Below are 20,931 nucleotides of genomic sequence, written 5' to 3' on the forward strand. Positions count from 1 at the left end.
TTTTTTTTTTTTTTTTTTTTTTTTAAAGAGAGAGTGAGAGAGGGGGACAGAGAGAGAGAGAGAGAATTTTAACATTTATTTATTTTTTCTTAGTTCTTGGCGGACACAACATCTTTGTTGGTATGTGGTGCTGCTGAGGATCGAACCCGGGCCGCACGCATGCTAGGCGAGCGCGCTACCGCTTGAGCCACATCCCCAGCCCCTTTAATTTTATTTCTTGCCTAACAAAACCAAACTCCATTCCCAGTGCCCTTTGTCTCTGGCTCTGAGGATGCTCCCACGCAGGGAGCTCTGCCGCCTGGACCAGTGGCCCAGCACCCCGCAGGGCCGGGGAAGGGCTTTTATGTTTTGTTTCAAATGGAAAACACAACCTTATTTTTGTTTACAAAAGCAAAAAATGAAACCAAAAAACATAACAACCTTTGAACTGTGCCTCTCCTGTCTCCTCTTCATTCTTACTGCTCGCAGCTCCATGGGGCAAGCCCCGCCCCAGGTGGGACGGTTCCCCTCCTCCCTCCATGCACAGCCCCTGGGGTGGGGTGGCAGGTGACAGTGGTGTTATTGAAAGGGAAACTGGTGACCTGGGCCAGCCTAGGCAAGAGAAGCCAGAGAGGTTGTGAGCAGAGAAGAGGAAGGGCCTCCCACACCAGGGCTGGCCCAGAAAGTGCTCAGCCCATCACAGAAAGCCTGCCCCAGGCTCAGGGTCAGTGTGTGACATGCCTCATCTCGCTGAGCCCACTCCGAGTGGCCTGTGGCCCTTGGGCAGCTGGACTTGGCACCAGCACGTCTGCATGCAGTATGAGATGCAGCCACAGGACAACAGGGCTCCGGGCTGAGCAAGGACCTCAAGACCAGCCCGCGAAGAAGCCATCTCAGGTCAGGGACGTTGGGTTTGCATTTCTTTGTCGGCTTCAGTGTCACTGAGCTAGCAGGCTGCCCATCCAGGCAAACAGGGATACTAAGCCCAGCACAATGCACAGGGAGCCACTGTCTTCCTGGCCCAGTGCCCACCAGAGGATGGACGTGAGTTGGTGCTTGACTCCCCCAGGCAGATGGCGCACAAGGCTGGGCCAACTTGCCCTACCCAGAACCATGGGACCAAGCTGCCCGCAGGTGGGGCCCCAACACCTCAGGTCCCCGACTCCAAGGGTTCCCGAGATAGATACTCTCTGGGGTTCTAAGGTAGCCCAGCGACCCTGGTGGGCTTGTCCCATTCTACACATGAGCCTGAGATTCAGTCACACTCCAGACCCCTTACCCAGTACCATGAAGATAGCTAAGCTATTCATTACAAAAAGAAAAGAATTATTAAAGAAAATTCAGAATTATAAGTAATCAAAAAAGAAAATGTCCATCCTACCATTAAAATATTTATGCCTGCCCATCCCTTGCCTTGCATGTTGAAGAAAATCCAGAAATATAAACAAAATATTGGTGTCTTCCACACCCACCGTGCTGGGGATTGAGGGCCTCGTGCATGCTGGGCAAGTGCTCGACCACTGAGCCACCACACCCCAGCCCCTCTAGTTTTGGGGGGGTTTCTCTATATATATCTAAATGTGCACTTTTAAAAAAATATTTTTTAATTGTAGTTGGACATAATACCTTTATTTTATTTATCTATTTTTATGTGGTGCTGAGGATTGAACCCATGGCCTTGCATATGCTAGGTGAGCGCTCTACTGCTGAGCCACAACCCCAGCCCCTAAAGGTGCATTTTTTAAAAAATATTCTTGGGGCTGGGGATGTGGCTCAAGCAGTAGCACGCTTGCCTAGCATGCGTGCGGCCTGAGTTCTATCCTCAGCAGCACCACATACCAACAAAGATGTTGTGTCCGCCAAGAACTAAGAAAAAATAAATAAATGTTAAAATTCTCTCTCTCTCTCTGTCCCCCTCTGTCTCTCACTCTCTCTTTAAAAAAAAAAAAAAAAAAAAAAAAAAAAATATTCTTTAGGGGCTGGGAATGTGGCTCAGGCGGTAGTGCGCTCGTCTGGCATGCATGCGGCCCGGGTTCGATCCCCAGCACCACATACCAACAAAGACGTTGTGTCTGCCGAGGACTAAGAAATAAATATTTAAAAATATTTCTCTCTCTCTGTCTCTTCTCCCCCTCTCTCACTTTCTCTTTAAAGAAAAATATATTCTTTAGCTTTAGGTGGACACAATATCTTTATTTTATATTTATGTGCTGAGGATTGAACCCAGTGCCTCACGCATGCTAGGCGAGCACTCTACCTCTGAGCAACAACCCCAGCCCCTATTTGTTTTGTTTTGTTTTATTTTTTTATGTGGTGCTGGGGATCGAACCCAGGGTCTCACACATGCTAGGCTAGCGCTCTACCACTGAGCCACACCCCCGGCCCTAAATGTGCACTTTTTATGAATGAAAACAGAATTTGGTAACTTTACTTCTCCTCTAACATCATAACCCCTCCCCCTGTCATTAAGCCTGCAGCCCTGTTGGAACCTGACTTCCCTGATGCTAAGCTTCTTGAAGGCCTACTGTTTGCATTGGGATGCCAGGAAACGTCTTTGCTGGGCTGGGGTGTGGCTCAGTGGTAGAGTGCCTGCCTGGCACACAGAGCCCTGGATTCAGTGCCCGCACTGCGAAAAATAAAGGATTCTAGGGCATTTAAAGTTGCCTGTTGTGTTCCATAAAAGTATAGTATTATGTGTTCCAACACCTAACCTGACTCGCTTTGCAAACTTGGCTCTAGTGACCAGACATCTTATGTGGTGAGGTAAGAGGTTCAGGAGATCCAAGTTCCCCTAGTAACATTTGTAAAGAGATGTTTTGTGTTTTTTTGGTTGGTTAGAATTTTGGGGGGGCTGGGGATGTGGCTCAAGCGGTAGCACGCTCGCCTGGCATGCCTGCGGCCCCGGTTCGATCCTCAGCACCACACACAAACAAAGATGTTGTGTCCGCCGAAAACTAAAAAATAAATATTAAAAAAAAAAAAAGGAATTTTTGGGTACTAGGGATTGAGCCCCGGGGCGCTTAACCACTGAGCCACATCCCAGCCCTTTTTATTTTTTGTTTTGAGACCGGGTCTTGCTAAATTGTCCAAGCTGGCCTGGAACTTGTGATCCTCCCGCCTCAGCCTCCCCAGTCACTGGGATTAGAGACAGGTCAAGGTGATTTTTAACGCAGCTCTGGGAAGGAACCTGGGTGGCTGAGGACATGCGCACAGGGCAGCACCATCCACTTCGGGCAGAGAAGCCCAGTCCTCCCATGCGGGCCTCCTCCAAATTGGTGTCAGAAAATAGTCCATTGATTTAAAAAGTAAAAGGGTTTAAAAATTTCTGGCACACCAGCCCTCTTAGCTGACAGCCTTGTGACTCTGGGGTCCCTCTGTTACAGGAGAGGAGAAGCCCAGGTCTCCTGACACTTCTGAGATGGGACCTCCATAACAGGCGTCAGGGAACCCAGAAGGACTCCATCATGGCAAAGCGCTTTCTGTGAGGGCAACGCGAGGGTGCTGCTGGGGACAGGATGTGAGGAAAGCTGCCTTCTGTTCTTAAAAAGGGCAGCCCAGCCTCAGGGCCGCTGGGGTTGCTGTGACCCTCTGGCTGCCTGGAGCCCTGCACAGGCCGCTCACCAGGTGAGACTGATCCAGTCAGCCAGATCCACATCTGTGCCACCATGGGCCGCCGGCAGTGAGTGCCAGACCGCTAGGGCACCATGGAACTGTCCCTGTGCTGGGGAGCTGGCCTGCAGCAGGAGAGGCACAATCCAGAGAGTGGCAGGGCGGAGCGGGAGGTCGGGTGGTGGGAGGAAGTGCTTAGCAGGGTCAAGGCCTAGGCCAGCATGGCAAGACCCAGGAGGAAGGTGGGGCCACTTAGGGACTTAGATCTGCTAAGAACAAAGGGACACCTGTGACAAGTCCAGAAAAGGAAGGGATGATTTTTAAAGCCCTAGGGCTGGGGCTGCTTCTCAGTGGTAGACCCCTTGCCTGGCTCACATGAGGCCCTGGGTTCAATCCACAACATAAAGGCATGCTGTCCACCTACAACTACAAATCAATCAATCGATCAATAAAAGCCGCTCCGCTGCATTTGGGAACTGCTTGGAGACCCTAGGGCAGAAGCAGAAGTGGTGGGGGTGGGGACAGAGGCCACAGCTGGGCCGGGATGGAGCAGAGGGATGCTGTGCGTCCCGGAGACAACCCACCAGCCCTGGGTGGAGCGGGGGAAGGTGTCCAGGTCACCCGAGTTTCCAGCTGGATTCTGGACATCTGAACGGAGGCCCTCCCTGTCTAGGGAAACCAGGAGAGGCAGAGAAGGCAAGCGTCCTGTCACTGGCTGCGCCCCTGCCCTGTTCTGTTACTGATCTGAAGGCTCTTTACCCAGGGCTTACGGCCTATTCCTTGTGGATGATGTCATAGACTGGACTGTGTCCCCCCAAAACTCATTGAAGCCTTAATCCCAGTGTGCCTGGAAGCAGAGCCTTTGGGGAGTCGTTGAGGTCACATGCAGTGGTAAGGAAGTGCCCTCACAGCAGGACTGGTGTCCTTAGGAAAAGAGAAGACCAGGAGTACACGTGAAGGAGACCTGAGGGACACTCAGGGAGAAGGTGGCCTCTGCAGGCCACCAGGAGGCACCCAGAGAGGAAGTGTGCGGCACACACCCATTCACCTCCTGGGGGGCCAGAAGTAAAAAGACCAAGAACCAGGTTTCCAATATCCCCTTCAAGGCCATGTCCCAGTCACCAAGCCCTTCCACTGGGCCAAACACCTTAGGGTCTCCCCTAGCAGTGCCATGAGCGGGGACCGGTTCTTTAACTCACGGGCCTCTGGGGGACACCCATCCAAACCATACTGCTCCACGAAGGCTCAGGTGCATGTCACAGAGCAAAATGCCTCCAGTCCACCTCCAGCCACCCCAGGGTCTTAACAGTCCCAGCAAAACTCAGAAACCACGACTAAAACCCTTATCCAAGATGTGAGGCAAATTCTCAGCTGTGAGCCGCTGTAAAAACTCAAAAAGGAAATTACATGCTTCCAAGATCCACAGCTCAGAGGAAGCCCAGCCTGGAGGCCCCTAGCAAGGCAGCACGTCTCCACGGGAACATGTGGCAGAAGCCACTCGGCTCCTGGTGGCCAGCCACCAAAGAGAGCAAGGGGCGTGGGTCCCCATGTCCTCTCCAGGGCACATCCCCAATGTAGACTTCCTCCCACAAGACCCTGCCCCTTAAAGGTCCCACTACGTCCTGGTAGCACCCCAGGCTGGCAACCAAGCCTTGGACGGGTGGGCCCCTGGGAAACAGCCAGACTCTACCTCCTGGACGAAACATGGGAACCCACCTCTGGGGACTGGTGCAAGGTGAATGAGTCAATTCTGTGAAGGATGCAGAGGAGGCTGGGAATTGCCAGGTGCTGGTTCCAGAGTCACGAGGACCCAGGGAGCAGAGCGCAGGTGTGAGAGCACAGGCGGACCCATGTTTAAGTCCTAACTCAGCCACTTCCCATGCAGAGGGGGCCCCTTCACCCAATCCTCCTGCACTTCAGTTCTGTCATCTGTAAAATGGGAACCGCAGAGATTCAGAGTGTCTTAGCTGGAGGTACTCCAAGCCCTGAGTCTGGTAACCCAGAGAAGGTCAGCTGCCACCCTAGAAAGCCAATGGCTTGGGAGACAAGTGACAAGAGAACAAAGAGGTTTTCTTTTTTCTTTTCTTTTTTTTAAGTTGTAGATGGACACAGTACCTTTATTCTATTTTTTTTTTTTTTTAATGTGGTACTGAGGATTGAAGCCAGTGCCTCACCGGGCTCGGCAAGTGCTCTGCCACTGAGCCACAGCCCCAGCCCTCAAAGAGTTTTATGGATTAATAACAAGCACCCTACCCTCAGCAACCATCTTGGGGACCTTGGATATGCAAAAAGGAGCAGGGACAAAGGAGAGGTACCACCCCAGGGACCCAGAACTGGATGCTGTCCCAGCCACTCCCCTCTTGGTGCCTTTAGCTTCCAGGAGAGGAGACCTGGCAAGGCTGGGTCAAATCACCCCTGCACCAGGCGGAGCCCTTCTCAAACGATCCACTGCCGACCTGCAGAGCTCAGCAGAAGTCTGACCCACCTTCAGGCAGCAAAGGAGACAGGCACAACAGGAAGGCTTCTCCTCCCGTGCTACCACCGTGGGACACCTGCAGGCTCAGTGAAGCCACAGTTCTCGGCAGCAGTGGCCTGCAGGTCCCTGAAGGGTAACCTAGGCAGCCATCAGCATCATATCCGGGTCACAGGTGTTCCCTAAAGCCAGGTAATGGGAGCTAGTAATACATGGCCCAGCTGCGCGACCTCCAAAACTTGCGGTTTTTAAATTCAACCAAAAGCGAGTGAAGCAAAAGGGTTTATTTCCCCTCAGTAACAATCTCAGGGGTTCTTCAAAAGGGCATCTTCCTCAGTGCCTGGGACCAGCAGAGGCCACATGTGCCATGTAGGTGGGGGACACTGAGCTGGACGGCAGCCCTGTCCCGGCTTCTTGATTTTGCCTTGCAGAGCTGGCTCTGACCTGCCCAGAGCATCTGGTCGACCAGTCCGTGTCCTCAGGATGGAACCTGGTGCTTGGGCAGCTCCCGCTGGCACCTGTGGGAAGACTGGGCTGTAAGAACTGCTGCCGAGGCTGATTCTGGATGCCTCAGAGTCCCAGAGGCAAACAGGGGTCCTATAAAGAACCCAGAGAGGGCTGGTGGTTGCCGGTGATCACTCAGTTGGTAGAGTGCTTGCCTCGCATGCACAAAGTCCTTGTTCAATCCCCAGCACCACCAAAAAATGAAAATAAAAACTCCAGAACACCCTGCCCAAGGACAACCCCGTCCAGAACAGTGGCTCGCTGCAGGCCACTCTCCCACCCAGGCCCCTCCCCACGCTCTCCCTGCAGGTCTCAGCCCTGCCCGCCTCCACAGAAGGCTTTCTGACCACCCTGTTCCTCTTGCCCTCATTTCCTTCCTTTGCAGAACTGTCAGGTCATGAGAGAGGGACAGGGGATGGGTCCCACTGTAGCCCATCGGTCACAGTCGGGTCCCTAGTTTAGCCCTGACCACTGCCTGGGCACTTGCTGTCCCCAAACTGGCTGAGCTTTCTGCAGCCTCCGGGTCCCCGCCCCCACCCAGCTGAGTGTCCTTCAGTGATGGCTCAGGTACCACCTCCTCCAGCAGCTGGGGTCCCTCCAGGGCACCGGGCCGCGTCCTTCTTTCCTCTTCAGCTCGGGCATCTCAACGTCAGGGCCAGGCTTGCTGACCCCGCCCCTCAGGCTCCCCCGCAGGAGCTGTGAGTGCTTGGGAGGCGGTGGGGAGGGAGTGAATGAAGACCCCTGTATTTCTTTAATAAAACTGGGACCCTGTTGGGCGGCTGGTTGTTTTTTCAAGACAGGTGTTTTTGTTGTTGTTTTTTAATATCTCACATCCTGGGGGCTGGGGATGTGGCTCAAGCGATAGCGCGCTCGCCTGGCATGCGTGCAGCCCGGGTTCGAGCCTCAGCACCACATACCAACAAAGATGTTGTGTCCGCCGAGAACTAAAAAATAAAAATATTAAAAATTCTCTCTCTCTCCTCTCTCACTCTTTCTTTAAAAAAAAAAAAAAAAATATCTCACATCCTGCGCGTTTCCCCCCATCATTAAATGCTCTCCGTGATTTCCGATGATGGCACACTTTTTTGTCGCAGTACCATAGTTTTTTAGGCCACCACCTGCTGTTGGATAATCCAAGTGGGCAAGGCGTCCTGGGCTTTGGGCTCAGCTGGAAGGGGGATGTGCTGTGGGAAGCCATGGTCGTGGCTGCAAGCCCGGAACACATCCAGTGCACATTTTAAGTCTTCGACCCCACATCTTGGGGTGGGGTTCATTTCCCTGCACCAAGATCCTGGATAGGGGAAGACGGAGGTGGGAGGGATCAGCCAGCCCCATGCAGTCTGGAGGGGGAGAAGCAAGAGGCCCCCTGCTTTCAGACTCCAGGTCAGTGAGTGAAGCCGGCCTCTGCCTCTGCCCCATGCCTCTGTCCCTGCTCTGCTCCCCGTGCCCGGCCTCTGGCTCGGCCTCCTGGGGCCCAGAGAGCTTTTGTACCACAGCACTGAGCCCCGTGTCCAGGCCTGGAGGAGCAGAAAGCAGGTCCCTGAGCGGGAAGGCCAAGGCACCAGCCCAGACCTCCCAGGGAGGCCGAGCCAGCCACTGCTGCCTCTTGTCCCTCCACCACCAGGCCTGCTCATGGCCACTCTGTGGTGAAGGGGTTTAATGCTCCGCTGTCGCCATCTTGAACGCCTTAACAATTTGGGGGCAAAGGCCTGTGTCTTCATCTTGCTCCGGGCCCTGCACACTGTGGGACCCATCCTGTCACCGTCCAGTCCCGCCTCAGCCAAGCACCTGAGGCCCCCTTTACTTCCTTCCTCCTTCACCAGTGACGTGGAAGCACCCCCAGGGTCTTCTCGGGGGACCCTGGTGAGGGTTGCCCCAGCTCACGGTGCGGGCAAGCCGAGAAGAGCAGCTGTGCTTAGTAGGTGTAGTTACAGTCGCTCCCACGAGGACCTGGCGGTGTCCTGGACCCTGCTCTTCCATTTTCTTGGCTAATAGCTGAGAACGACTGACTCACAGAAACAGAGACTGGAGTCCCAAGGTCTGAGTGAAGCATTTGGGGTGTCAAGCTGAGAGAGGCTGACTAACACCTGGAGGACCTGGACCCTGTCCTCCGCCTTGGTCCCCAGGGCTGCTCTGTCCACGCTGCTCCCCGGGCTGCCCCACCCATGCCTGGTCCCACCTGCCCTCCCGCTGAAGGAGCCCCAGCAGCAGCCTGCCCCTCAGCTGGTGCGCTGTTTCCTGCCCTCTGCCTGCAAACAGGCCTGCCTCGCACCGCCAGCTCCAGGGTGCACAGAACCACCTTTCAGCTCTCCAGAGGGGTTTGCATTTCGTAAAGTATCGTCTTTTTTTAAATAGATTTATTTTTTAGGTGGAGTTGGACACAATACCTTTATTTTATTCATTTATTTGTATGTGGTGCTGAGGATCGAACCCAGGGCCTCGCACGTGCTAGGCGAGCGCTCTACCACTGGGCCACCACCCCAGCCCTTAAAGTACCATCTTGGGGGGCCGGGGTGCAGCTTTGTGGTTAGCATGTGGAGGCCCTGGGCTCCATACCTAACACCAAAAACAGTCAAGTTGAAGGAGCACTTTTCTTCTTTCCCTTCCTCAGCGATTCAGTCAAGAACCGAGGAGGTACCCGAGCCCTGGCCGCAGGTGGTGAGGGCCAGGCTTGGGCAGGTGTCGTGGGCAGACAGTAGGACAGTAGGGGTGCTTTCGTATCTTCTGCTCCCGACCCCACCGGAACACGCTCCAGGGCAGGGACGCTGGCCACTGCTGTATCCTCAGGAAACTGGAAGCAGCCCACGTATGAAATGCCACCGAATATCAAGTGTGACTGTGTCTGGTGGCCTTTGACAACACGGGTTCTGTTTGTTTGGTTGTGTTCTTGTTTTGCAGCACAAGGGAGGGAACCAAGGGCGCTTCCTCTCGGCTGTATCCCAGCCCTTTTGACCTCTATGCCAAGGCGGGCCTCATGAGCTGTCCAGGATGGACTCTCGTGACCTTCCTGCCTCGGCCTCCTGAGGAGCTGGGATTTCGGGCAGGGCCCCGCACCTGGTTGACAACATGTTGAAGGAAAAGTGAACCGCTCACCCTGTCCTTGAGGGTCTCACGGACAGTGACTTCAGGACATCTGCCCTGGGCGAGCCAGAGAGAGAATGAGCCTCGAGCCACCAGCCACCACCCACCAGCCACCACCCACCACCCACCAGCCACCAGGGGAAGAGAAACCTCCTCGAGAAGGAAGCGCAGGCGGGGGCAGGTCAGGAGGGGAGGGAGCTGGGTCAGGGAGGACTCCTGGCCCAGATGGGATGTCCCGAGGCCAGTGGAGCCTGACAGGGAGAGCGGGAGCTGTGGGAGCAGGAGCAGGGGAGAAGCGGGTGGGGTCTGCAGGAGGCACAACTAGCCCGGCTGTCCAGCACCTGCCAGGGCCACCTGCAGCCCAGGCCCCACAGCACAAGGGTTTTCGCTGGGCCCCACCCTGTTAGAATCTGGCAGGAAGAAGAGAAGTCCCACGTTCTGTAGGTCACCATGTGGCGGAAATCACATACCTCAGCCAGGCGGGCAGCAAGGGGCACTGAGCATCTGTGGACAGCGCCTGCAATGCCCCCAAACCGCCACCAGGTGGCACCTTGTGCTCCCTGGAGACCAGACGGGCGGCCCAGAGGTCAAGGCAGGCAGATGGCCACAGATGGCCTGGGGAGAGGAGTGGCAAGTGTCCCCTGAAGGTAGGGACTCCAACTCAGCCTCTCTGCCCCAAGGGCTTCCTCCCCCTGTACATCCAGCCTCCTGCGGGGGTGGGACTGCACAGTTGTGCATGTGCTGGGGCTGCAGTTTGTGGCCCCCAACCCAGAGGAAGACAAATCTTCTTCCTGCAGCCTGAGCCTCCAAACCCTGTCCAGCCAAGTCATGCTGTGTAAACAGGCCTCCCTGCCTCCACCTTCTCCCCTGTGAAATGGGAGCCTACTACTGATCTCACGGGGTTGATATATCCAAATTGGACAACACCAGTCAGGATTATGATTAGATGATAGTGCGATAGATAATAATATGGCATTGATGACAATGGGCCGGCTCTGTCCACACACCTGCCCCCTTTCCTATGGGAGTCGCCAGGCGGGCTGAATCTCCTCCACAAAAGGCCAAGCCTCCCTTAACGTCCACCTACGCTGTGGCCCTGGGTGCCACTCAGTGCTGGGCGAGACTCCTGCCCAAAGTGGGCAGAGGAGGGGACACCTGTGACACTGCAGCTGCGAACCGCTTTTATTTCCAGTTTCTCGGCCCCACAGCCTTCGTGAGGGGAAGCAGAGGCCGCTGGTGGGTTAGCGCCCAGCGCCCACTCAGAGACCAGCAGAGGAACTGCTGAGGCCATGGCGCCTCCCCCGCCCCCACCTGGCTCCTGTTGTGGTCTGAGCAGCCCCAGGGCTTCTGAGAAAGGCCCCTGTTGCGGAGGAAGGATGGGGCAGTAGTGGGCAGGAGGAGAGTGAAGGCCACCGCAGGACCCTGTGGTTTCAGGCTCGGCAGGAGTGCCTTCCTGACAGGGTGCCACCCAGAGCGTGGCCAGGATGGCTGGGCCGGGGAACCCCGCCTGATGCCTTGGGTTTGAGGGCTCTGCAGGATGTTGGGGGGTGCCCAGAGGCAGTTGGAAGGCAGAGAGGGTCAGGATATAGAAGTGGCCAGGCCTGGTGGGCTCTGATGCCCGCCCCCACCTGTGTGTCCTGAGGCCGGGGATCTCCCAGGGTCCCAGGCAGCGAAAGGCTTGGCCGTGGCCGTCTATGGGGAGGGTCCCCAGAAGCCCAGTTTTCTGGCCATGGTCAGTCCTGGAATGGGGCAGGCAGGTGACCAGCCTCATGACCAAGTGAGGGCTGGGGCCTGGTTGGGGGGGAGTTTCGGGTGGTCCACCCCCTCTCATGACCTGGCTGCAGTCGGCCCCACCTCTCCCCTTGGGGTCTCACCCTGAAGAGGCGCCGGGCAGGAAGCTGAGGGGAGGGGCTGCCTGGGTTCCAGGCCAGGGAGGAGGCCCCGGAGCCCACTGGAGTCCCGGGCCCTCTGGCTTCTCAGCCGCCGAGGTGTGAACAGGAGTTGGTGGGGTCAGGGCCTGGCCTCTGTGCCCAGCCAGATGACCTCCCCTCCCGGCTCCCCTTACCTCTTCTCCAGCAGAGACCGCGGCTCCTGGCCCCTCCTGCCACGCCCGCGGCAGGGGCAGAGCCTCGGGTGGGCCTTCAGCAGCTGGCCCTGCTCCCTGTCTGGCCACTGGCCTCCTGGGGGGGCCCCCCCCAGTGCTGAGAGGAAGGAGCCTGCCACAGCTCCCCCGCCCTGCCCCCACCGCCGTAGGCTCACAGGCCCAGAACAAAAACACACCACAAATAGAAATCAAAGTCTGAGAAAGAACCAAGGAGCCATGACCCAGCCGTGGGAAAGGCTGTGTGGCCCCGCGGAGTCCCTTGACTTCTCTGAGTCTGTCTGCTCATCATCAGATCGGGCAGCTGCCTCAGCCATGAAGGGTTTGAGAAGCTGAGAGAAGACATAAAACCGCCGCCGGGCACAGGCGTGACGTTTGGTTCCTCAGTAAAGCCCCCCGTGGCAGGGTCTCTCGGATGCACCCCCGCCGCCAGCCTGGGGCTGCCCCACAGCTTTCCTGCCAGGCGGGGGGCTGCCGCGGAGGCTTCTGCAGCCTGGCCCTGGGCTCCACTTCCTGTTTTTCAGCCCCAACGAATTTCGCCCTTTCATCAGGGGAGCTGGGGGCGGGAGGCCAGGCAGAGGCCTGGCCGGGGAGGAGGCCTAGGGTCAGAAATCACACTGGGAGGCAGGGAGGCTGGGAGGCCAGGGGCAGGCAGGTGGAGCTGGGAGCCGCCCGAGGGCAGTTCACTTCCCGTCCTCAGGCTGGACAGAGGCCCTCCCTAGGCTTCAGGAAGTCCAGGACGCCCTGATCCCGCTGGCCCCATCTGTCTGGTGACGTAAGGGGCAGCAGGGCCACTGCAAGGAGCAAGGGTGGCCTCCCTGCCTCGCTGAGGCTGCAGGGTTGAGCGAGGGCTCCCGGTCACTGTGTCTGAGGTCCAGCCCCAAGGACAGGAAGGAGCTGTTCCACACTGGCCGGGAGCGGGGCTTTTGTCCTCTTTCTGGGCTACAGTCCCCAGCCCTCCCCCTGGACAAAACATGATCTTGTCCATGCCCGGCCCCTCGCTGACGGCTCGCTCCTTCACTTGGCACACTGCACTCCGGGAGGCCTCTGGGCCCAGACATGGCTCTGCTGACCAGGGAGCCAGCCCCATCCGTGCAGAGCGCCGCGGCTGGGTGCTGCTGAGTCCGCAGGCAACCGTGGCTGAGTGGACGGAGCGCTCCGGCTGGGACACGCAGCCTGGGACACAGCCAGGGCCCGGGAGCGTGAGTGCCAGGCCCTGACTCTGCTGACTAGTTCTCCAGGCACAGAACGAGAGGACAAAGGAAGGGCGGGGAGGGTGCGCCAGAGGGAACGGCATGTGCAAAGGCCCAGAGCAGACCCCAGGACTGGGATGGACTGGAGCTGCAAGTCCCCACTCACTCGGCAGGAAGGAGGGCAGGGGGGGAGTGCTGGGTGGCACCCTGGGAGGCCGGCTGACAGGCCCCACAATAACTGAATGTCCCCTCATCCTCAAGCCTCAGCCTCGACCCACACCCCCATCAGCCTGCCTCACCCAAGATCAGAAACCAGCCCCTTAGCTCAAGCAGGAAAGGGGACGTCACAGCAGAAGTCCTTACTCCCCAAGACTGCCCCCTTTCTGAAGCCAGCTGCAAGCCCCGGTGGCTTTCTCTGTGCCTGACAGAACAGCTATAAACCAGGGTTCCCACAATCCCCTCCTCAGCGTCCAATAATTTGCTGGAACAGCTCACAGGACTCAGGGAAACACGTTTTCTGATTTCTTATAAAGAACATCCCAAAGGCTGGGCGTGGTGGCGCACACCTGTAATCCCAGCTACTCTGGAGGCTGAGGCAGGAGGATTTCAGGTCTGAGGCCAGCCTCAGCAACTTGGTGATACCCTACCTCAAAACAAAAAATTAAAAGAACTGAGGATGTAGCTCCGTGGTACAGAGCCCTGCGGTTCAATCCCCAGCACCAAAAAATAAAATAATAACATAAAGAATATCACAGAGGATTCTGAAGAACATCAGGTAAGAAGACAAAGAGAGCCAGGTACGAGGACGGGGCTTGGAGCTTCCCGGTCCTCTCCGGGCCACCTCCCGGGAACCTCTGTGCGTCCAGCCGTGCTAAAGCTCTCTGAACTCTGTCCCTTGGGATTCTGTGTAGGCATGACTGAGGCATCATTGACCCTCTCTCTTCCCAGGAGGTTGAGGTGGGGCTGAAAGTTGCGACCCTCTGATCACATGGTTGGTTCCCCTGGCAACCAGCCTCATCCCGGGGATGTCCCGCAGCCCCCAGTTGTCAATCAACTCGGTAGCACATAAAAAGACACGTATCACTTGGGGGATCCTCAGGATGGTAGGACTCATCTGCCAGGAAAAGGGACAAGGACCAGGGACTATTTCTCAATATCACAGGTACAAGCTGCCCTCCGTGGACACAGAGACACACCTAGGCTTGGGAGGATGGGGCAGGACAGCCCCTGGATACTTTCCCAGCACCCTGTATCTGTCCCCACTTGCCCACTTGCATGACATCTGCCAAGCTGGCGTGCCCTGGACCCCTTCACCCAAGGAGAACCGTCTCCTGTCCCCAAGCCCACTCTTCTGGAGAGACCTGACTGGCCTCTCTGGAATCAGGGCCTCCTCTGGGCCACTCTGCTGTGGCAACTGGTCAAGTCTGTCTGCTGCACACCTGTCCTCGTGGCTTTGTGAGGAAGGGTGACCAGAAAGGGGACCCGGCCTCCCAGCCACAGCGTTCACTCTGGTCCACTCTGTTCTGGTCCCCCCGACACAGGCTTGTCGGCCCCTTGGATTGACCCATGTCCCCTCATTCCAGTCACCCTTGCTTGGCCCCCTCCTGCCACACACCAAGCCAACCCAATGTCCCCCTGTCAAGCAGAGGTCGCATCCACGCTGTGTTCCCTGGATGTCCCCCTGCTGTCTGTCTGTCCCCTGTATTTCTGCTGGATCCATCTAGGGCGGCTCCCCTGGACCCCCTCGGCTGGTGGACCAAGGGATCAGTTTGACCTCTCCCGCCATACTTGATGGCAGTGCCAAGACGACGAAGTGTCACCCACCGCGGTCTGGAACGTGAGGGACGAGCTGTCGCAGAGGTTTGCTTTGCTGGGTACCTTTCTTGACCCCTTGGTTGGCAAGCGTGACCACCCAGGTTCTGCCCACTGGGAAGATGCCCCCTCTCGAGGGTCCTTGGGGCACGCCCTTGAGAGCTTCTTAGAAAGATAACTGTCTTAGTCCCCTGCTTCTCCACGCTGGGACATTGGCCTCGGATGCTCCAAGACGATGACATGTCCCAAGCCCCAAGGTGCCAGGCTCTGTTCCTGGGTTTTCTGCCCTCATAAAACCTACTTGGTTATCTGAAAATTTTATCTTGGGTCATGACCATTGCCGATAACCGAGGCCCTGCAATTCTCTCTAGTTGAATATCCCAGCTAGGACTGGGCTGCGGCCAGGGCTGGGGGCTCCCGGCAGCAGGCATGGTGGTTGGTGTCTTCGATCAGAACAAGGGTGAGAGGAGGAGCTCACAGCCTAGCTTAGGTGGGGGGAAGGTTTTCTCTTCCCTTTCTCTCGGAACACTGCCTGCCTGCCTGCCCTCATGCCAGCTGAGGATGTGAGGCACCGCCATGTTTGTCTGGCAGGGACCAGAGGTTAAAGCCCCGTGGTCTCCCCAGGTGGCTCCATTCCAAACGCCAGGCACCCAGTACACCAGCTGCTGCCTACAGGGTGTGGCAGAGGCCACGGCCTCCGCTGCTCGGTAAGCGCACATCATCTGACCTTGGATAGTCGCTGCATATAGGAAAAGAGAATTTCCCTTAACCACGTTCAATATTTGCCTTTCTTTTTCCTCATCTTGGGCGGAATCGAACGGGAGCTCCTCCTCCAGCACCTTTGGAACTCTGCTAGAAGTAACTCACACCCTCACAGCCTGGCCATCTTGCTCCCAAGTTTCTCAGGCATTCAGCCCTGAGGTCCCAGGGGACCACTGAAAATAGCTGGCGGGATCTGTCACCGCGTAAGGAGGACGGCCAGCCCCCACCCAGGAAGAGAGTCCGTCCATCCGCAGTGGCTGGCTGAGCTTCACACTGGCTGTTTCATGCTCTCTTTGAGACCTGTCACTGTGACAGCCACTTCTGATACCAATATGTCGAAAAACCAGGATTTCTTCAAATAATAGAAATCAAGGCCAGAGAATTGGTGCTGGGTGGAATATTGTTCCCACCCCACCTCTCCCTGCCACAAAAACTAACGCTCCTACAGCACCCCAAAAAGTGATCTTAGCTGGAAATAGGACCTTCGTAGATGTGATTAGTTGAGAGAGAAGGTCATATTGGAACAGTGTCTTTATAAAAAGAGGAACACTTGGACAGGGACAGACCCAGGGAGGAGGTGGAGGTGGAGACTGGAGAGGGGCATCTATATGCCAGGAGCCTCCAGAAGCTGGAGAGAGGCCTGGGGTGGATTCTCTTTTGCTGTCTCCACAAGGGACCAGCCTGCTCACACCTGGATTCTGGGCTTTGGCCTCCAGACGGAACCTCTTGTTTGAAGTCATGGAGTTCGTGGGCAATTACTACAGCCGCCCTAGGTGAGCAACCCAGAGTTGAAGAATGACGGGCATCAGGGTCACAGAATCTCAGGGCGAGAATGCAGAGGGACCTTCAAGACCCAGGTCAAGGAGCTGGAAAGTACCTGGAATCTTCTCTCTCTTCCCCACCCTCTCTTTCTCTGCTCACCTGCTTCATGATTCTCTGTCTCTTTTCCTGCATCCCATCCTCTCTGATGGGCGTAGGGGCCTCATGGCTCGCAGCTTCCATATTGCAGCACCCAAGTTCTAGGTCCTGAAGCACAAAGCCTCCCTTGAGCCTAATTCCCATGCCCAGGGCAGTCACTGAGAGGCTGTCCTCAGGTCAGCTGACCGCCCCTGGCCATATCAACTTGGGCAGGGTCAAGGGTGTGCGAGGCCAGAGACTCTGGAGACTGCTGGTGTAGCTATGTGGAAGCAGGGCAGGGTTCCTGGAGAAAGGAACTGGGAGGACGCGCCACAGCACGGGGCTCTTGCCATCTGCATGTGCCCAAGTAGGACCTCTGGTTGGCGGAGGTCCTGCCGGAACAGGGGTCCACTCCATGCTTTGGGCATGACCCTGGCTGCTTTGCCACTGTGGCTTATTTTAAAACTGATATTTTGCTTTTCCTCTCTCTTCTCCCTCTCCCCGCCCCCAACCGTGGGGGAAGGAGGTTAATCTTCCCATCCTAGGCCCAGTTATCTGTCCTTCAGCTCGTGTGCCGCAGGCATGAAAGAATCCAGGCTCAGGGCTGGCACTGGAAGATCTAAGGAACAGCTATCTCTCAAGGATACGAGTGAATTATGACCCCTGACAGGGCACAGCTGGAATGCAGCCTTAGAATCACCTCTTTAACATCCCCCTGCTCCCCCTCGCAGTTAGAATCACAGCCTCTGGGACGGGGGGCCCCTGTGTAGCAAAGCTATAAAAGTGATTTTTCCCCTTTTTCCCCAAAACCTTGTTCTCCTTCATGGGTCAGCCTTGGGGGCGAGAACCAAGCTCTCGGTATCATTCCATCCACCGACAGACCTCCCTGGGCCATCTGCACTCTAAAAGAGCGCTTCTCCCGGGGTCAAGCCTTTCGAGAGCTTGCCCATCCCTGAAGAGGAGGCAGACATCTGGCCACAGCCCAGTGTGACTGCAGCCCAGGCAGATGTGACAAGTCTCGGTGGAGAGCACCCAGAGGATTCCGTGATGGGGCGACAGATAAAGATTCACATTTTGGGGGGCTGGGGCTGGGGCTCCGTGGTAGAGCCCTTGCCTAGCATGTGTGAGGCCCTGGGTTTGATGCTCAGCACCACATAAAAATAAATAAAATAAAGGCATTCTGTCCATCTCTATAACTAATAGAAATATTTTTTTAAAAAAGGTTCACATTTTTGCTGCTTTTTCTTCCTCTCCTTCTCCCCACCTGCCCCCACCCCACATGTTCCCCACTGTGCTTTTTAAGGGCGTCTCGGGTTTGGCCCACAGGCCGGATTGGAGGGTCAAGCTCCACGTTCCTGATGGCAACCCAGCTAAAGAAATCATCTGGAATCCTCCCGCAGAGACGTGTCTCTTCTCCCTCAGTTATTCGCGTGTTCGACCCACAGTCCTATCTGTGGACTCGTGAATATTATTTTTACACTTGGGTTAAAACTCAACGTTACTTGATCTCGATGCTCAAGTTGCTCCAGCTTCGGCCCCTGGAGGCGTTTCCAGCCCCTCACGGGGGTCCTCTGTCGGGTGCCCATCTTCCTGGCGTGTTCTTTGCTCTGTTTTGACACGTCTCGACTCTGGCACCATAAGATGCTCCAGGCTCCTGGGGTCCGCTCCTGCCCATCCTAGAATCGCCATTCCTCCAGCTGGTCCTGGTCCCTTTTATTGAGGAGAATTCACTAGAGAACAAGATCCAGATGCTAGGCCTGCTCTCCCCGCTACCGTTGTGCTGCTGTTTCTAGGCCTTTCTACTTGACCAGGCCAAGAAACACAGGCATGCATGGCCTAACAATCAGACACGTTCTGAGAACTTCCGTGGGTGACTTTGTCAACAAGTGGACATCCGTGTATGGGTGTGCGCTGGATAGCACAGCTTGACGGCTCCATGTGGGCTTCTGTTTTGCAGAGCTAGGGATGGAACCTAGGTCCTCACACATGCTAGGCAAGTGCTCCACCACTGAGCTCCACCCTGGCCCTTTAATTTTTTTTTTTTTTTTAAAGATGATTTTATTGATTTATAAAGAGAGAGTGAGAGAGGGTGATAGAGAGAGAGAATTTTTTTAATATTTATTTTTTAGTTCTCGGCGGACACAACATCCTTGTTGGTATGTGGTGCTGAGGATCGAACCCGAGCCGCACGCATGCCAGGCGAGCGCGCTACCGCTGGAGCCACACCCCCAGCCCCCCTTTAATTTTTTTGAGAGGAGTCTCACTGTGTGGCCAGGCTGGTCTCAATTACTGGGCTCAAGTTATCCTCCTGCCTCAGCTTCCCGACGCTACAAGCCTGGGTCTCATGACTTTTTGTTTGGTGGGAGGTAATGGGGATTGAATCCAGGGGCACTTAACCACTGAGCTAAATCCTCAGTCCTTTTTGTTTTCTATTTTGAGACAGAATCTTGCTAAGTTGCTTAGGCTGGGCTCCGACACCCTTCTGCCACAGCCTCCTGAGTGGCTGGGATCACAGGCGTGGCCATTGTGCCTGGCTGTACTCTACTTTTATAAGACTGGATGGCAGAAGGTTTGTGTGCCCCAGCATCACCACAAACATACCAGGGGACCTGTCACACGAAGACATTGCTATGGCTGCAAGGTCAGTGGACGACAGGACTTTTTCAGCTCCATCATAATCTTAGGAGACCACTGATGTCTGTGGTCCATCGTTAACCAAAATGCCAACACGTGGTGCGTGGCTGTGTCTGTGTTTATACCGTGGACTTTTAAACACGTCAATCATAGCCCGCCACTCCCCAGCTCAGCTTAGAACTTCCCTCTGCTTTCCAACCCTCTGGGGCAAACCGCAGATCCTCAGCCACCGCCCAGTTTGTACCCCGCCCTCGCCAGCCCCCTCCAGCTCCGGCTGCTGCTGGGGCCTCCTCCTTGGCCCTTCCCAGTGAGCTCAGGTCAAAGCTCTGTTCAAATGTCCTGACCTCAGAGAGGCTTCCTGGGCCCCAGGGTCCCCCTCAGTCTCTTCCCCGGCTTTTTTGCAGCCTTCCTGTATCTTGTTTTTGTTCTTCACATTTTCTCATCCCCCTGGAGTATGAACCCAGAAAGGTAGGGTTCTCCCCGCACCCCACGCTCAGCTGTAACCAGCTCAGCGCCTGCACAGCTACACTGGCTGAGTGTTACCAGCGTGACCACCCCAGAGTCCAGTCTCCTGACCCCCAGACTCGGCCCTTCACAATTCCTTCTTCATGCTGTGGACTAAGGAGATTCTCACAGGAGTCTTTAGAAGGCCAGCTTCTGAGGGTTACCAGCATGACCATCCCAGAGTCCAGTCTCCTGACCCCCAGACTCGGCCCTCCACAATTCCTTCTTCATGCTGTGGACTAAGGAGATTCTCACAGGAGTCTTTAGAAGGCCAACTTCTGTTACCTGGACTTGGTGCCAGGAACAGGGCTGTTGATTCATCTAACTGGTACCCAACCCTGGAGACAGACAGGAGGGTAGGAAGGCCGGTACTGTCCTCCTGTGACTCATGGGGAAACTCAGTCTGTAACGACCCCTAGGGTTGCACAGCTGGTAGGTGGCAGGCAGGGATTTGGACCCAGGCAATCAGGGGTTAGCGAGCGGAGCCTGTGTCTTTCAAAAGACGATAGCTGGATTTCTGTCTGGAGTCCCATTGGGATGGACACAATCCAGGGCACAATCCCCACCGGTCAGCCCTGACCCACAAGGCCTGTTCCCCTGGGCCTCCTCTGAGCTGTCTAGGTCATTCTGAACCCTTCTGCCTGGCCCTGGCCTGGAATCAAGTGCAAGGGCTCCACCCCCACCCCCGTCCAGTACCTGAAGCCCAGTGCGCACAGCCTGGGGGTGGACACTGCAAGGACCTTGGGTGCTGCTCTGCGCCTGTGTTCTTACACCGTCAAACTTTTCAGGGATGGAGTCCGACCTTGGCTTCATTCCCTAATCCTCTGCTCTGCCCTTTCTTAGCCATCTCCATTGTGTGGTCCAGGGCAGCAGCTTTCTGGTGGTGTTGAAATGCCCTTGACCTCTTGAATTCTCACACACACACACACACACACACACACACACACACACACACACACGTACACACGTACACACGCACACATGCAGCCTACAACCTATAACCTATGGGAGTGACACCCCGTGCAACACAGTCTGATGTTTCCTATTCTGTTCTATTATTTCATTTTTTAAAATTTATTTTTATTTTTTGCCCTGGCTGTGAATCCCAGGTTTTTATGTGTCACATGCTGCCACTGAGCTATAATCTCAGCTGGCTTCCATTTTATTTTTATTTTATTTATTTACCAGGGATTGAACTCAGGGGCACTCAACCACGGAGCCACATCCCCAGCCCTATTTTGTATTTTATTTTAGAGACAGGGTCGCACTGAGTTGCTTAGGGTCTCACCACTGTGGAGTCTGGCTTTGAACTCACCATCCTCCTGCCTCGGCCTCTCAGGCCACTGGGATTCCATTTTAGTTTTAAATTCAACCCACTGAAT

General features: G+C 55.7%; 3 long non-coding RNA genes across 4 annotated transcripts; 2 read left to right on the forward strand and 1 right to left on the reverse strand.

Annotated features, from left to right (window-relative positions):
* The first annotated feature begins 208 nt into the window (after positions 1-208).
* LOC144367856 (uncharacterized) lies at positions 209-7,360 on the forward strand. The gene is made up of 2 exons (XR_013427392.1): positions 209-876; positions 3,363-7,360. It is a non-coding gene; the product is annotated as an uncharacterized LOC144367856 (long non-coding RNA).
* LOC144367854 (uncharacterized) lies at positions 6,331-17,120 on the reverse strand. Of its 2 annotated transcripts, none has more exons than XR_013427390.1 (2): positions 16,436-17,120; positions 6,331-6,579 (listed from the first exon to the last, which is right to left on the reverse strand). It is a non-coding gene; the product is annotated as an uncharacterized LOC144367854 (long non-coding RNA). The 2 variants fall into 2 exon arrangements; XR_013427389.1 differs by lacking the exon at positions 6,331-6,579 and adding an exon at positions 8,940-9,619.
* Positions 11,809-17,607, forward strand: LOC144367855 (uncharacterized). Its single transcript, XR_013427391.1, has 2 exons — positions 11,809-16,371; positions 17,292-17,607. It is a non-coding gene; the product is annotated as an uncharacterized LOC144367855 (long non-coding RNA).
* The last annotated feature ends 3,324 nt before the right edge of the window (positions 17,608-20,931 follow it).

The sequence above is a fragment of the Ictidomys tridecemlineatus genome, chromosome 11, assembly GCF_052094955.1.
Source record: "Ictidomys tridecemlineatus isolate mIctTri1 chromosome 11, mIctTri1.hap1, whole genome shotgun sequence".
In the NCBI taxonomy this organism is placed as follows: Eukaryota; Metazoa; Chordata; class Mammalia; order Rodentia; family Sciuridae; genus Ictidomys; species Ictidomys tridecemlineatus.